Here is a 16,704-nt window from a genome sequence, read left to right on the forward strand (position 1 = left end):
AAAACTGTTCATAAAGGAGGCTCTGTTTCATACTATATTGGTTATTAGTCGACACTATGGTACATCACACACATCCATGCCCGAGGCAGGATTCGAACCTGCGACCGTAGCAGTCGCGCGGTTCCGGACTGGGCGCCTGAACCGCTAGACCACCGCGGCCGGCAAACTTTTGGTTCCTGCTATGCGATTTTTCAGTGTCTGCTGAGACACAACTTCATATGAAAACGAAACCTACAGTATATGCCAAATAATTTAATCCACATTAGCATTCATATTTGTTATCCAAAGAAGCTCGAAACAACATTCCTGTATTTGCATATACAATGATTAAATTTTTACTCTCTCTTGCAATCGGCTATCTGACAGTTAATAAAAAACTGATTTCTAATTTAATATGAGTTAAGATATAGAGTGAGGCAATTTCATATCAAGCTTCAGATTCTCCTAAATCACTGAAATCTTATTCGGGATGGCTTCTCTGCGACAGCCACATTCTATTTCCCTTCTCATCCTCCGAGCTGTTACTCCATTTCTAATCAAGTTGTCGCCGATGAGAAGTCAAATTCTGACCCTTCCTACCTTCCTTCCTTCCTTCAAGATAGCCTCTACACACATTGGAATCTACAAGCATCGTTGTGTGTCAACATTTAGCCGCCGCGCGGGGTAGCCATTCAACGAAACATCATCGATATGGGCTTTCGGAGCCGAAGGTCCACTTGTGTACCCGTGATGACTGCACAACACAAAGCCTTACGCCTCGCCTAGCCCCATGAACACCAACATTGGACTGTTGATGCCTGGAAACATGTTGCCCGGTCAAACGAGTCTCGTTTCAGATTGCATCGAGCGGATGGACTTGTACGGGTATGGAGACAAACTCGTGAATCCATGGACCCTGCAAGTCAGCAGGCAACTATTCAAGCTGGTGGAGGCTCTGTAATGGTATGGGGCGTGTGCAGTTGGAGTGATATGGGACCCCTGATACGTCTAGACACGACTCTGACAGGTGACACGTATGTAAGCATTCTGTCTGATCACCCTCATCCATTCATGTCCATTGTACATACCGAGGGACTTGGGCAATTACAGCAGGACAATGCTACACCCCACACGTCCAGAATTGCTACAGAGTGGCTCCAGGAACACTCTTATGAGTTTAAACTCTTCCGCTGGCCACCGAAATCCCAAGACAGGAACATTATTGAGCATATGTGGGATACCTTGCAACGTGCTGTTCAAAAGAGACCTTCGCCCCGTCGTACTCTTACGGATTTATGGACAGCCCTGGAGGATTCATGGTGCCAATTCCCTCCAGCACTACTTAAGACATTAGTCGAGTCCATGTTGCGGCACTTTTGCGATATTAGGCAGCCGTCCAGTTTCTTTGGCTCTTCAGTGTATATTAAGCGCTGTAGACTGTATTATTCTTAGAAATTCAAAATGATCTCAGTGATCGAGGTATTTTTACCTTTGTTGTTGTCGTGGTCTTCAGTCCAGAGACTGGTTTGATGCAGCTGTTCATGCTACTCTATACCGCGCAAGCCTCTTCATCTCCGAATAAATACTACAACCTACATCCTTCTGAATCTGTTTAGTGTATTCATTTCTTGGTCTCCCTCTACGATTTTTACTTTCCACGCTTCCCTCCAATACTAAATTGGTGATCCATTGATGCCTCAGAACGTGTCCTACCAACCGATCCCTTCCTCTAATCAAGTTGTGCCATAAATTCCTCTTCTCCCCAATTCTACAATTCTACTCAGTACCTCCTCATTAGTTACGTGATCATCAGCATTATTCTATAGCACCACGTTTCGAAAGCTTCTATTCTCTTCTTGTCTACACTCTTTATCGTCCACGTTTCATTTCCATACATGGCTACACTCTATACAAATACTTTCAGAAATCGCTTCCTAACACTTAAATCTATACTCGATGTTGACAAATTTCTGTTCTTCAGAAACGTTTTCCTTGCCATAGCCAGTCTGTATTTCATGTCCTCTCTGCTTCGAGCATTACCATTTATTTTGCTCCCAACATAACAAAATTAATTTACTACTTTAAGTGTCTTATTTCCTAATGTACTTCCCCCAGCATCACCTGATTTAATTCGACAACGTTCCATTATCGTCGTCTTGCTTTTGTTGATGTTCATCTTACATCCTCCTTTCAAGACACTGTGCATTCCGTTCAGCTGCTCTTCCAGGTCTTTTGCTGTCTCTGACAGAATTACAGTGTCGTCGGCAAACCTCTCAGTTTTTGAAACTTCCTGGAAGATTAAAACTGTGTGCCCGACCGGTCGGGCACACAGTTTTAATCTGCCAGGAAGTTTCATATCAGCGCACACTCCGCTGCAGAGTGAAAATCTCATTCTGGCTCTCAGTTTTTATTTCTTCCCCATGGATTTTAATTCCTACTCCAAATTTTTCTTTTGTTTCCTTTACTGCCTACTTAAAATACAGATTTAATAACATCGGGGATAGGTTACAACCCTGTCTCTCTCCCTTCTCAATCATTGCTTCCATTTCGTGCCCCTAGACTCTTGTAACTGCCATATCGTTTCTGCACAAATTGTAAACAGCCTTTCGCTCCCTGTATTTTACACCTGCCACCTTCAGAATTTGAAAAAGAGTATTCCAGTCAACATTGTCAAAAGCTTTCTCTAAGTCTACAAATGCTAGAAACGTAGGTTTGCCTTACCTTAACCTATCTTCTAAGGTGCGTCGTAGGGTCAGTATTGCCTCGCGTGTTGCAACATTTCTACGGAATCCAAACTGATCTTCCCCGAGGTCGGCTTCTACCATTTTTTTCCATTCGTTTGTATAGAATTCGTTTTAGTATCCTGCAACAATGACTTATTAAACTGATAGTTCGGTAATTTTCATACCTGTCAACAACTGCTTTCTTTGAGATTGGAATTATTACATTTTTCTTGAAGGCTGAAGGTTTTCCGCCTGTCTCATATATCTTGCTCACCAGAGGTTATCAGCAGTTCTAATGGAAAGTTGTCGACTCCCTATGCCTTTCATCGACTTTTGGCCTTTAAAAGTCGGTAACGATTCGTTAGATTCTTCAGCAAAAGAAGTGTCGACTGTGACAAATCTAGACTTCTAATTAGATAACTTTCATTGAGCAACGAATGCGATACTAATACCAAGGTAAGGCCGGGGTGGACAAATACATGAAAACACGAGAAACGTAACACATTACCATGATTGTAGCCGTGAAGGAGAACCGTTGGCATTCACAGCAGCCTCCAGTCGTCTCGGAATGGATAAATACAAGACCTGTGTGGTTCTCAGAGGAATCTTGTTCCATTCTTCCTGCAAAATAGTGGCAAACTCAGGAAACGACCACGTACCCTTCTCTCCAAAACAGACCACAAAGGCTCATTGAGATTTGACGACTGTGGTTCAAATAAATGGCTCTGAGCACTATGGGACTGAATTTCTGAGGTCATCAGTCCCCTAGAACTCATAACTACTTAAACCTAACTAACCTAAGGACATCACACACATCCATGCCCGAGGCAGGAGTCGAACCTGCGACCATAGCGGTCGCGCGGTTCCAGACTGTATCGCCGAGAACCGCTCGGCCAGCATCTGTGGTGACCAGTGGAGATGCGCCAATTCATCTTCGTGCCTACAAAACCACTCCCGGACGGTGCGTGCTGTGTGAAAAGGGGACCCGTCGTCTTGTAATACAGTATCACCATTAGGGAACAAATATTGCAACCATGGGATGGTCACATGGCAGTAATTCGACCTTGCAGAGTAACCGTGGGGTCCATGGCACACCACAAAATGGCACCCCAAATCATCAACGAACCCCGCCATATTTCACTCTTGGCGGCAAGCAGTTTGCATCGTAGGCTTGCGATGGTGTACGCTAGACGTAAACTCGGCTGTAAGTTGGAAACAATGTGAAACAAGACTCATTCGATCAAATGAATTTCTTCCACTGCTCCATAGTCCGGGTTTTCCTTCGTGTTTTTTGACGCTCACAGAGTTCGCGAGTGTGACTTTCATATCTGCAGTGACTTCTGCAACTTTCGCCCATTATTTTTTAGCACGGCCCTCTTCAATGACCGTTTGTCACGATGACTTACCATACACTTTCATTCGCGTTGTGATTTGGCGGATGAAGTTTTCCGCTTTCACTCTACATGCTATAAATCTTCGATATGGTGCATCTCGAAAAGTCAAACACTTCCGCTACCTCGAATACGGAAGCATCCACCATACGAGTACCAACAATTTTCCTGTGTTCAAAGTCACTTAGATGTGTTCTGTTCTGAGCACACTTCACAGGTTCCGGTTCGTGGACAGATACAATAGCCCAACCTCCAGGTGGCTCGCATCTGCATTTTATGTCCAGGCATACATTTCATGCAGTGTTTCCATATTTTCGTCTATTCCCTGCATGAATCAGATGTTCACAATACGACTGATTGATAATTTTCTAGATCTGGAGTTGTTTAAATCATTAACTGTTGGCACACGATAGACTTCATACCCAAAATACAACCGACACCAGTGCGTACTCAGGCGTGCCGAGCGAGGGGAGGGCAGCTGCAGTCTCAAACCCTCCTGCCATCCCCTTCGTAATGGGAACACGCATCGTACCCGCTACACAAACAAATATCAATTTGTGTCAGTTTGACGGAAGTCAAAACGTGTGATGGATATTGATTAGTAGTAAGTGGCTCACCCGGAGCCATCTATCGTTTTATCTCAAAACTATTTCACCATCTGCCGCTATTCTCCTTGCAACTGAAAATGCCCGCTGGCGCTAGATTCTAAAAGCTTCTAGAAGTCGTGCACTTTATTCGTTATATTTTTTCTCTTCTTGTGAGCAAATGTCAAAAATTACTATAATGTGAATATGAAAAGTATAAGCATGTAACTGGAATACACGCAAGTCTCATACAAACTATACTCTCTCAGTTAAGACGATTATAATTGGTAGGTATCTAGCAGAAAGTGGAATTGTTGGTATGTTATACGTTATGATTAATACAGTTTTTAATAGTTTTTATTTTATAACGAAATGACTTTCGTATCCATCACCTCTTCCCCTTCCACAAAATTAACATTAACTCCTTCCTTCCCCTTCTTCACACAGATCCCCCGTGCGCTCTAGAGTTTTCATATCATTGGAAGGCAGTTGAAGTACTCACACATGCATATAATGGTAAACGAAAGAACATTTACTAACCTACATGCCTAGAAAATCGTCTGTTACTGTGAAGTTGCCCATTTTAGTCAATGGATACGAGTATTACGCATCAAACGAGGCCATTCATTTCACGCAAGACAATGATTTGTGGCATACCGTACCAGTACCACTTCATATTCCATTCACCGATGTTGCATGAAAATAACGACTTCTTCTGTTTGTGCCGTAAACTCTCTCATTTTATCGGTACAGCTTCTCAGCGATAGGAACAAAGAGGAGCGCCGCATTTTGATGCACATTCATGCGGATTACGACGATTTCTCAATAGCTAAACACGCTGCCCTTTACAACAGCAGTGATAAATGCCATTCATCCAAATAGCTTACTTGCTTACGGATGTCTTGCTAGTTCCATCTCCCCCTCTCCCCCCCCTCCCCCCCCCCCCCCCCCCCGTCACACCGACTGCTATCTTTCTCAGCAGCACAGAAGTTTCCAGACGCCCCGCTCCGTTCGTTTTAAAGATGCCGAGTATAATTAACAATGTGTAAGTCCATCTGTTGTTATTATCACAGCGTTACTCTTCGGTCAAGGCTTTCCAATAAATTTTCATGACCTGAAAGCGGCACTTATTTCCATTATCTTGAAGCATATAGAATAATTCTGATCTGGTATTTAGACAAATTGTTGTGATTGTGGTGTAAAATCGAGACTCCAAATCATCCTGGAGGTTTTCAGGTACGATTTGGGCTTTGAGCAGCGCTGTCCGGGAAACTCCAACGGATTCATTGTTGAGAAGTTCCTTGCATTGTGTAAAGGATTATTTTCATGTTGACAGAGAAATTTTATAATTCCAAACTATTGGTTCAATGTGGGAAACACGCTGCTGTCTAAAACATTTTCATTAATAACAGTATTATTTTGTTATTGACCAAAACTAATGATGCAATATAAAACCAGAAAAAACACCACCGGCTACCATACCACCTCTACTGAATTTCGCTGTCTTCATAGTACAGGTAAAAACTTGTCCCCCAAAGTCCATCATCCTCCCACACAATAAAACCTTCTTTCCTTCTTTCATGGGCAAGTGACTGCTTTGTTTAAACAAATCCTAGCAACATCAGGCATTCGTTTTTATCAAATGTAGCTACTGGTCAACAATACGATCGTGTAAAACTGTTGCTGTCACCTCTTGACGGACCTTTCCGAATTCTGTCACTGGCCTGAATACCCCGAAGAGTAGCAGTAGTATTCTACGACAGCTGACAGATACATCTCTTGCCTGGCTCGTATAGACCCCTCCTAGAGGTTAGGCACAGAACTAATTTCGTACTTTTACCTTTTAAGTTATTGAGTTCATTGTTTTCATGACTTCTCTACTTTGCAGTATGAAAATTAGCATGGTGCCTCATCTTTTGGGACTCCTGTCCAGCCGGCCGGAGTGCCCGAATGGTTCTAGGCGCTACAGTCTGGAACCGCGCGAACGCTACGGTCGCAGGTTCGAATCCTACCTCGGGCATGGATGTGTGTAGTGTCCTTAGGTTACTTAGGTTTAAGTAGTTCTACGTTCTAGGGGACTGATGACCTTAGAAGTTAAGTCCCATAGTGCTCAGAGCCATTTGAAGCATTTTTTTTTAACTCCTGTGCTCTTCTATAAATTTATTCGAACCTAATTCTCTTCGTTGAATTAATCCGGCAGAAAACCCTTCTATTGTGTTAAAGCACCATGGCTACACTTTCCCTTACAAGGGGACCGCCCTTACTCGTCATCACCGATTTCGTCCAAATTCATGTTATATGCAGGGCTTAGCCAGGAAAGAAAGTGACAGAAGTTGAAGCTACAGATGGTCACGCGTTTAGGAAAAAACAGCGTTCTTGGCGCCGTTCCATTGCGGCACGAGCCTTTCATGTTAATGTAACTTACAGACAGTGGTTGACGCAACGAAAGGAGTATAATATGGTATTTCGATGGTCGTGGGTTCCAGCCCTTCTGCAGAAACTTTCTTTTTATTTTCAATATTACGTTACTTAAACTGCAGATAAACAGAAATTATGCTCAATGAACTGCATTCATTAATATTTTCATAAAAGGCATGAAATGGAAAGGCAAAAGGAAAATTTGGCAGAGGGGCACGCGTCATTATTTCAGAATCTGGGAAACTTACAAAAAACCTTGCACAAAACTTTTTGACCAGTATAGTGAAGCCGTGTGTGTAGGGGCACGTAGTGCTTCTGCCAATTGACTCGTGGGGAGGACAAACATATCCACGAAGAGATTTCTCTAGATGAACTATTGCCATCACGTAGTATTAAAGAGATTGACCCCAAAACTGAGCGATGTATATTTTTAGCGTCAGGTAAATAGTATGTTCAAGGTGCTTCAAAATTGCTCTTACCACATCATAAAAGAAAGAGAAATCACATCCCGAGAAGACTGCATCAAAATACTTTCCATTGCCAATATTTTGTGAAATGATATGTTACGTGTGGTTTGGTGGCACATTGTGTGATCAGAGGAAACCTTTTATGGGTGTAAACCTAATGTGTTTTTCTGTAGAAACTTTTAAACCATGACGCAATTGTACAACGACGGCGTTTATGACGTGTAAAAGGTTTTTACGGTGAATTTCACCCCAGCACGTATTGACTATCAACTGTAAAATAAAAAAGTATCAATTTTGTATATGAAGTTGTCACGTGGGCCTTAAAATCTCTTCCTGGAAATTTATTTGCAATTCTAAATTTTAGTTGAACCCTCCTTTTCATGCATTTTATGAAAATATTAATAAATACAATATATTGTGTGTTATTTCGGTTTATTTGCAGTGTAATATAATGTAGTAAAGTTGATATAAATTGGATCCCACGACCCTTGGATTATAGTTTTGTAACCATTCCGCTTTGCAACTGCTGCCTGGAAACAATGCTAACATAAATGGATCACGCCTCACTCGAGCAGCGCCTTAAATGTTGTTTTTAGGACTCCGTGACTGAATCGGTAAAAATGGAACTCATAGGATCTCTGAGTTGTCCGTCCGTCTATCCATCTGTCTGCCTGTCCGACTGTTCAAACCCTTTTTCCCAGGAACCAGTAGACGTGTCAAGTTGAAATTTATGTCACATTCTATAGGCCCTTGACGGTGTAATAAATGTAAGCTTCTACGTTAATGCAGCCAAAAGTTACGGCCATTTATGTCACATAATTTGATATTCGCAAACTCACTCATCACAACCTATAGGATCCTTCCTGTTGATCTACAAGGATGAAATTTGGCAAGAAGTAAGGGTTCACAGTAGAAATAAAGGGAAAAATCCAAAAATTGGTAATTTTTAATTATATCACAGGAAAAATATTTCTTTTGTCATTTATTATCAGAACTTTATCAAACATTAAATTAAAAAAATCGGTAGTACTGCATTCAGGTTGACTGGGTCGCGATAGTAAAAGTCAAGCATCAGGCAAGGAGAGACCTTATTGCTCATATGACGCGTCTCGGAATGATTCTATCATCAGATACCCGGGAGGAACTACTGCACGTAGATATGGCGTTTCTAGGTGCAGTAATTTCTCCTGGATATCTGATGATGGAGAAATTCCGGAGGGCGTCATATGAGCAATAAGGTCATTTTGCCTGATGTTTGAATTTTGCTCTTGCGCCCTAGTCAGCCTGACTAGAGAATTACTGATTATTTTAATAATGGTAGCCTGCCTCAAGCATGACTTTGTGACATTTATATCATTGAAATTAAAACATTCTCGAAAATCTCGGAATTCTTGCGACCGATATCGTGCCAGTATAAATGTCAATAACAGGTAAAAACGATCGAGATTTGTGAACTGCCTGTATACATAATTAAGTGTGCGAGTCCCACTCTCACGAGGTCAGCTTTTTTCTAAGCTCTTGACCATATGCAGCTCTCACTTCTGGCCAAGCCCTGTATATACCTCAAATTTGGACGAAATCAGTGACGACGAGTAGGTGTGGTCCTCTTGTTAGACACACAGCCTGACATTACACAGAGAGCGTTCACCAGACCACTTGGTGACTTTAGATCATGAGGCGTAAATAATTATCGCTACGCCTATTCTCAGTCCTACAGCGAAATACTTTCTTCATTTGGCGTCCAAGCATATTCATATATAATGTTGAATACTTTCGTATGTTTGAGAAGTACAATGGAGTCGAAAAATACACTAAAACTTTGGTCGAATATTTCCTTCTGTATTAAAACTAAATAACAATTGAGAGCCACGTGAGTATCAGACTGTGTTTCAGAGGAATATCGAAATATGCTAATAACATAAATGTATTCCGTCTGAAAGTATTTACATTTGTGATATCTATTAAATACTAAATATGTTTCGTCCATTTGCACTTTTTGCCTACAGCCGCCACTAATAAAATATTACACAAAAAGTCAGATACCTCGACAACACGTGTTTATATCAAAAGTAAACTTCACGATGCAAAAACTTCTTAATTCACACGATAATGATGATATTATCATTGAAACCCTTAGTAGTGTTTAAAATAGAAGTGTATGAAAGAGTAAATTGATATTATTTTTATGTATTAGAGATTATACCACGGTTCTACCAGATCCGTTAGCTTTTTGTCAAAAATTAAAGTTAAGTGGTGTATCAGGACTGACTAATTTCAGCTTTAGAGGCCATATTCAAATGATAACAGCTGTCAAATATCCTTTATTATATCGTACTACAATAGTGAATTTTACAAGGGTTTCGTAATTTTGGGTTGAGTAGAAATCCCGGAACAGTATGGATGTCTATAATAGCTTATTCCAGGCCTTAGCCTGGGTCCTTTCTTCGTTCATCACGGTCCTATGCAACTGATTTCCCAAGACAGCTCAGGGACACAAATTGCTTAATTACGCTCGCAGCAATCCATCTTTAAGTTAAATATCTTCGTGAAAGGGAGAGAGGAACAAATGTTGCATGATTAAATCTTGTACTAGAAAAAATACTTTACATCTGCTAGTTTTCGCACCCATGAACTAAGGGATGGATACTTTGATATCTTAGCAAGTATCAGCACTGTAATTTATACCAACTTTCATATTTACTTAGAATGATGTGCCTGTGTTATAATGCGCATAACTTCCTGTTGCATGTGCATGTGTAACACAGGGAGAAAAGTGTAAGAATGGTTTCACAGTGATGACAAAAATAAACCAGCCACTCTATTTTTCTCGCCTTTATAGATAGTCTTATATATATATATATATATATATATATATATATATATATATATATATATATATCCCTAAGGATCAGTTTACAAATTTATTGTATTTTCAGCAGGAAATCTAAAAATCAGATAATAATGATATGCGGCCATCTTGGCACACAAAATATAAAAAAAATAATCTCCATCTTCTATGTGTAATTATTCATGGGCAATTCTTCCGCTAGCGGACACGATTTGAAACGAAAGTCCTATTTCACTAAAGTACGGTGATATAGCGTGGTATTAACGAGAACATTTTAAGAAACTCTGGGCATTTAAGTGTCTAAATACGAAGTTTACGAGCAAAGTAGTCGATGAGTACAAAATTTTGATATCTTCTAACCTTACTGCAGGCTGGACGGTATGTTCTAAAACATCTCCCGCTTAAAATTATTGAATAGTTTTTTATGTAATTGTACCTCTCTTCTCTATATCAGCCACACATTAAGCTGAAAATTTCTGATGTTGCACATATATAAAAACAATGGATGTCAAGTCGTTGAAAACTGATATTCGATACACAAAACAACTAGAAAACAAACCTTCCTGAATTTGGAAGCAAAAGTTTTACGGCAGACAAGACAAAAACAAGGGAATGAAATCAAGAAAAGTATTTGCAAATATGGATTAATTCATAAATTTATTTTGATCAGAGCGTAAGTATGCAAGTATAGTGAACAGGGTTTGTATATCTATCTATGTTACATATTTTATGTAATAAACATCCCCAAAAAGTGAGAAATGTTTTATTCCACTGTTCATTTTTTAACACTCAAATGAGTTCTCTAGAAAATGGATAAAAATTTAGATTTTCTTAAACTTTCTGTTTTTAGACTATAATGTGCTACAAATTGGTTTTACTAACATAATGATCAAGTACTGGAAAGCAGTATTACCGCCTAAAAACGTGAACTTTCCAGGAATCTGGAATCTCAGAACAAAGCTAATCGTATATTAGAAAAGAAATTCTGAAATTATAAACTATCTTTTTTATCGGTGTTGCTTGTCTCTTCGAGCTAGCAAAGACAAAATTTGACAGCACTATGTATTGATCTGTGGAGTAAAATTTAAGTCTCAGCTTAAGCGTGTAGCGCAGAATCTTTCAATATTTTTTTATAACACTATATGAGTCTACGATGATAAAAAAATCTGTTCTTTGAGGAAAATACATTTCAACAAGCAAGAGACTCACCGTACGAATTATTCACTGATCACAAGGAATGATAAAATTTTAAATACGGAACTTCTTTTAGAATTATTCCTTATTCGCAAAAGTTGTGACACATTTTGTAGTCTAATACTTCTCTTCATCATTGCACTTCCTAGAAAGGTACAGATAATGTTGATACTGGTGTTCGTAGTATAAAAGTGATGAAATAAAACTGGGCGCGAAAATCTTATATATGTGGAGACTTGATTCTGTTTACGGTAGCTATGGTATGATTGTTCCTTAGTAAATGAAGCCAATATCAATAACTTGCTCTATGCTTAAAACATACGTGTGAGGAAAGTAAACCATAATTTTAGGTGAACAATTCATGTTATTTTCTGGAAACTTGAATACACCAAAACATTTTTTTCCACCACAAGGGAGAAAATTCATTTTATCGACGCAAAATGACAGTGCTGATACAGAATTGCATGAAGACATAGAGGTTTCGCGACTGAAACCACTGAAACTATTTGTCAAAGCGCTCTTCGATAAGACCGCTAATCAGTTACTGTGCAGACGTATAAGAAACACAGTTTCAAGTATCGAGGAGAAGTTGTACGCACGCGTGTTTCGTAATGCAGCACTTCTCATGTAAAATCTTACATCATTAGCTCGATAGTAAACAGTTTGTAACAAATGACCAAAATTAAGTGCAGTATGTTTTCCTACACTGCCAAAAAGACTGTAGATGGTCTGATATCTGTTTGTTCTGTAATTCACTTTCGGAAGCAAATTTATATTCTACAAATTCGCATCTCACGTTTGAAGCGTATGTCGTTATATCTTGAAATAAAGACAACAAATTTTGCTAGTCGATCTTCTTAGAAAATATATAGCTGAAGCATTTAAAGGTGACATCAGCACAGTCAAGTTTGTTGAGTATTTAAAAAAATCCATCAAATGACGCTTTTCACACAATATTGGGCTGATGCAAGCCGTCAGACATTTAGCTAGTTGATTGTTTACTGTCAGAAACTCTCAAAACAAAAGTGAAATTGAAATTTGATCACACGTGGTTCGCAGCCAACGAAGATGTTTAGCTGAAGTATTGTCGGAAGTTTTTTTCCTGCATAGATTTCTTTTGTTGTTGACACTGAACACAGGATCACTGTAATGAGATAGCGCTTCGTGAACCGGAATTAATCCGTAAAGGTGTTGTTGTCAAAACAGAAGCGCACGTGACTCACTCTATTGACATCCTCGTCGGCGTCGTCCATGGCGGCGTGCTGAGTCCGTTCCGCGCCGCGGCCGATAACGAACTGTGCCACTGTCCCTGCAGCTGAAACCGTAACGACATTAGGCCCGTTTCTCATGCGCCCTCCTTAATCACCTGCCCCGCCACGGACCAGAGAATCCATATCAGCGAGTCAATACCGGCCCAGCCAACTTCTACTTAGAACTTGCTTCGCTTGACAAATGGTTTTGTCTCGGTACAAAGATTGCATGCTACGCTTTCCGGGATGAGCCCCTGGGATGACTTATTGTGGTTCTTAATACAGCCTGTACTCTGCCGTGCTGTTTTCTGCTAGCCGCGAAACGCCGGGGGCGAACTACCTACACAGACAGTTTTACTCGTGCCGTTCTTGCAGGTTCGTGTTTCGTGACTAAGATCACTGAAGCATTGCATAACATGCTAGAAGAGCGACCGGAAAATTATGCTGGTGTCCGAAAATAAAAGAAGAACTTAGTTGTCACGTTCGTACTTTTATAGTCTTACTCGTCTTTAGAAATGATATATCTCATGGCCGGTTTCCGGTATCACATCACACCGTGTCAACAGAAGAGCTAATGATACCATAGAACAGACTAACCTTGACATTCCTGAAAACTGTTCTAGCGTTGTGTAGGAAAAGTTGTTAGACTACATAACCAAGATTTTTTCGAGTTTCTACAGGCCTGTTTCTCATTGCCTTTGCAGATATAAGCCTCATCGGCCCACAGTTTCTCAAAAATGTAATCAATTTATTAAACCTGAATTATAGATCTCCTTTCTTCAAAAGAAAAGAAATCCTGCTTTTGGCCCTTCAAATATTCTTTGCCGGATAGATGCTATCCATTGCGGGTTTCAATCAATTTTTGAAATATTCAATACAGCTTCAAATGATTTCGAATGTTACTATTTTTAAACTTAAACTACAGCATAGACTACTATCTTTTGTGTTTAGATCCGAAAATAATAACTGAAACCGTCTTAAACTGGACCGACATTCTTAAAAATAAATTTTTACCCACATGTGTGTTTACGTGTCTGAGTGACAAAATGAAATTAACTGCAAGAGCTCTGGAAACATCTGTATCTTGAACCAGTTCTATTAAGGCACTGCCGGTTTCTTGGCTTATAGCCATACCATCAGGTGCATATCTAAACAACAAGAAATAAACGACGATAGTGACCAACCCCTATACATCAAAGTAACACCTGAGCCTGAGTTAGAGATGTGGAGGGGTTCAATCACTATCACTATTCATTTCTTGTTGTTTAGCTATGCACCTGATGATGAGACCACAAGCCATAAAACCGATATTGCCGTAATAAAATATATAATATAATATAAAATGTACTACTACAGCCGCACATGCCCCATGTAGAGTCGTTTCTAAAATGAAAGAAAAAATTTCCTCTTATACCGAAAAGAAATTTAAAGATACGAAGCTAAGTTTTCAGACACGATTAAAAATAAAATTTTGCTTCAAATCAGGATGATTAAATATAAAATGGAAAGCAAGCGGTAACAGCTTTCTGACTGAAAAACAAATTAAATCCTCAAATTAGCCACAAGAGATTTTGAAGCTGAAAAGTATTTTAGAACAAAACTAGACTGAAACTTCCGCATCTGAAAACCGTCTACAAAGATCTAAAAATGAAGACACTGTAATGCCAATTTTACCTTGTTGTGTTCGTAATGAATGGTTCGCTTTGTTGTATACGGCCGTGCAGCATAACTGCAGTTTGACTAACAACGAGACAGCAGTCCCTGCGGCCTAGCGTCTTCGACGACCTCCTTCATGCTAGTTGGAGTCACTCGAAAGTAAATTATGTGAAATGGTTTACCCCACCACGTTTCCGTTTTTGAGAAATTCTTGGCACAGGACCCGTTTCGAACAAGGCAAAATAAGTAGAACACTTAAAATAAGGAAGACATATCAAGGTCGTAACGTAACAGATTCTAAGAAATCAAAGAATTAGTTATTACGATTCTTCGCAGATATACGTGATGAGGAAGGATTAATCAGTTATGGAAGTGACCATGTGGCATAATCCCACGATTCAGACCACGGAAAACTCTCGTGCGTCTTTCGTTCGAATCACTGTTTTGGGAATATTGTTTACTGTGGCAAGAGAATGAAGGCTGATGGTAATTTTGTATATGATAGTTTTAAATAAAATAAATTTTATTAAGAATATGCTAACACGAGATGTGAGTGATCTCCGTGCAGAATGTAATTTTTTGTGTTGCCCCGTGTTTCTTCCCCACAAAAATCCTTTTCTAGAGAATGCCAAGACGAAAAGCGATCATGTGTGCTACACAGCTATTATTGTTACATCTTTCACCCTCACTCAGTTTTTTGAAGACAGCACTTCATGTCGTATTAGTCCCTCACAGTAGGTCGGATTTTCTCTGTCAAAAACATAGGGAAAACAGAGAAATCCTCTGCATCAAGCACACTACGCAAAGAAGACAAGAATAGAAACCAAACTTGGTTTACATTTATAAAGACATTTCTCTTTGTAGATCATTTCGAAGTGTACATTCTGTATGACCATATTGTGTCTGATATTGGTGCAGTCAAATTATAGAAGCTTGTGGCTTTTTTATGGCATCGGCTCGATGATCCACTTCCAGAGATCGTCTACAAGAATGTGACAGTTTTGTTGGTTTGTAGTGAAGATTTTAACTTGTCGAAAGGAATAAAGATGTCACTGCTGGCACGGGGTGTGCATTTTGGTGTACTAACCATAATGGTAAATGGCTTTGATCAAGTCTGCACTTGTTGTTTGGTGTCCTTACACCATAGCTGTACATGTACTATGATCCATATGACTACAGTACTATGCTGCATACACCTGCTTATTTTTGACGCTCTCTCATAATGCGATAACTCTAATCTTCCGAAGAAGGACACTACCTGCTTTTGTGCACTTGTCTGCTGATTTTTTCAACAAATTTAGTTACAGTTTCTGAAGATGGATAAAGTACCTGACTCAGTTTTCAAAATTGGATTCGGATCCCTGCAATAATTCTGATGTGTCTCGTCACTTTGTAACATACTCTTTTGCATTCTATGACGAATGGACCTTCCTTGTTGTCCGATTCTCCAGTCATTAAGCATCCGACCTATTTATTTTATATTTATATTTGTTCTATTTAAGCTATCAATTCACATCCGAAATTATTAAGCATCTGACCTCAACACTGAAATACGGGGTGGGGCAAACAAAAGTGAGCCGGACGAGCGAATGCGATTGGACGTGAATGTATGCGTATAACCACACCGAGTGGCGCAAATACCACGTATACTCCTGCCACGTGACTCTCACCGGTATAGAGCGTAGTGAGGGCTGTGTCAGTTTGAGTGGAGCAGTGCAAAGTAAACCATGGTACTCACTATGGAGCAGCTGGTGTTCGTTATGGAAAGTTACGTGACAGCAAAGTAGTGGAAACGGTGTGGACATTTGTTCGCTGAGAAGTTTAATGGTGTCAAAGTGCCAGCAAAGAGTGCCACACAACTCTTAGACCGAAAATGGCGTCAGACAAAACACTGCGAAACATGCCTGCACACCATTAAATGTGGCTGCAGTTCACCAGGAAATGCTTCAGAGTCCTACCACATCAATCCGACGCCTGTCGCAAGAGATCATGCGGAGGAATACTCCACTTGGATCTGCACATGCATCCCTACCATGTATCTGTTGTTCACGCATTAAAACCATGAGATGCTACTCAGCGCCTCCAGTTTTGTGAGTGGCTGTTCGCTGAGATGAAACTGAATGCCTTGGACATGGGCCTACTCTTTATGTTTTATGAAGCCTGGTTTCACCTGAGTGGTTATGTCAACTCACAT

This window comes from Schistocerca piceifrons, chromosome X, assembly GCF_021461385.2.
Source record: "Schistocerca piceifrons isolate TAMUIC-IGC-003096 chromosome X, iqSchPice1.1, whole genome shotgun sequence".
NCBI lineage: Eukaryota > Metazoa > Arthropoda > Insecta > Orthoptera > Acrididae > Schistocerca > Schistocerca piceifrons.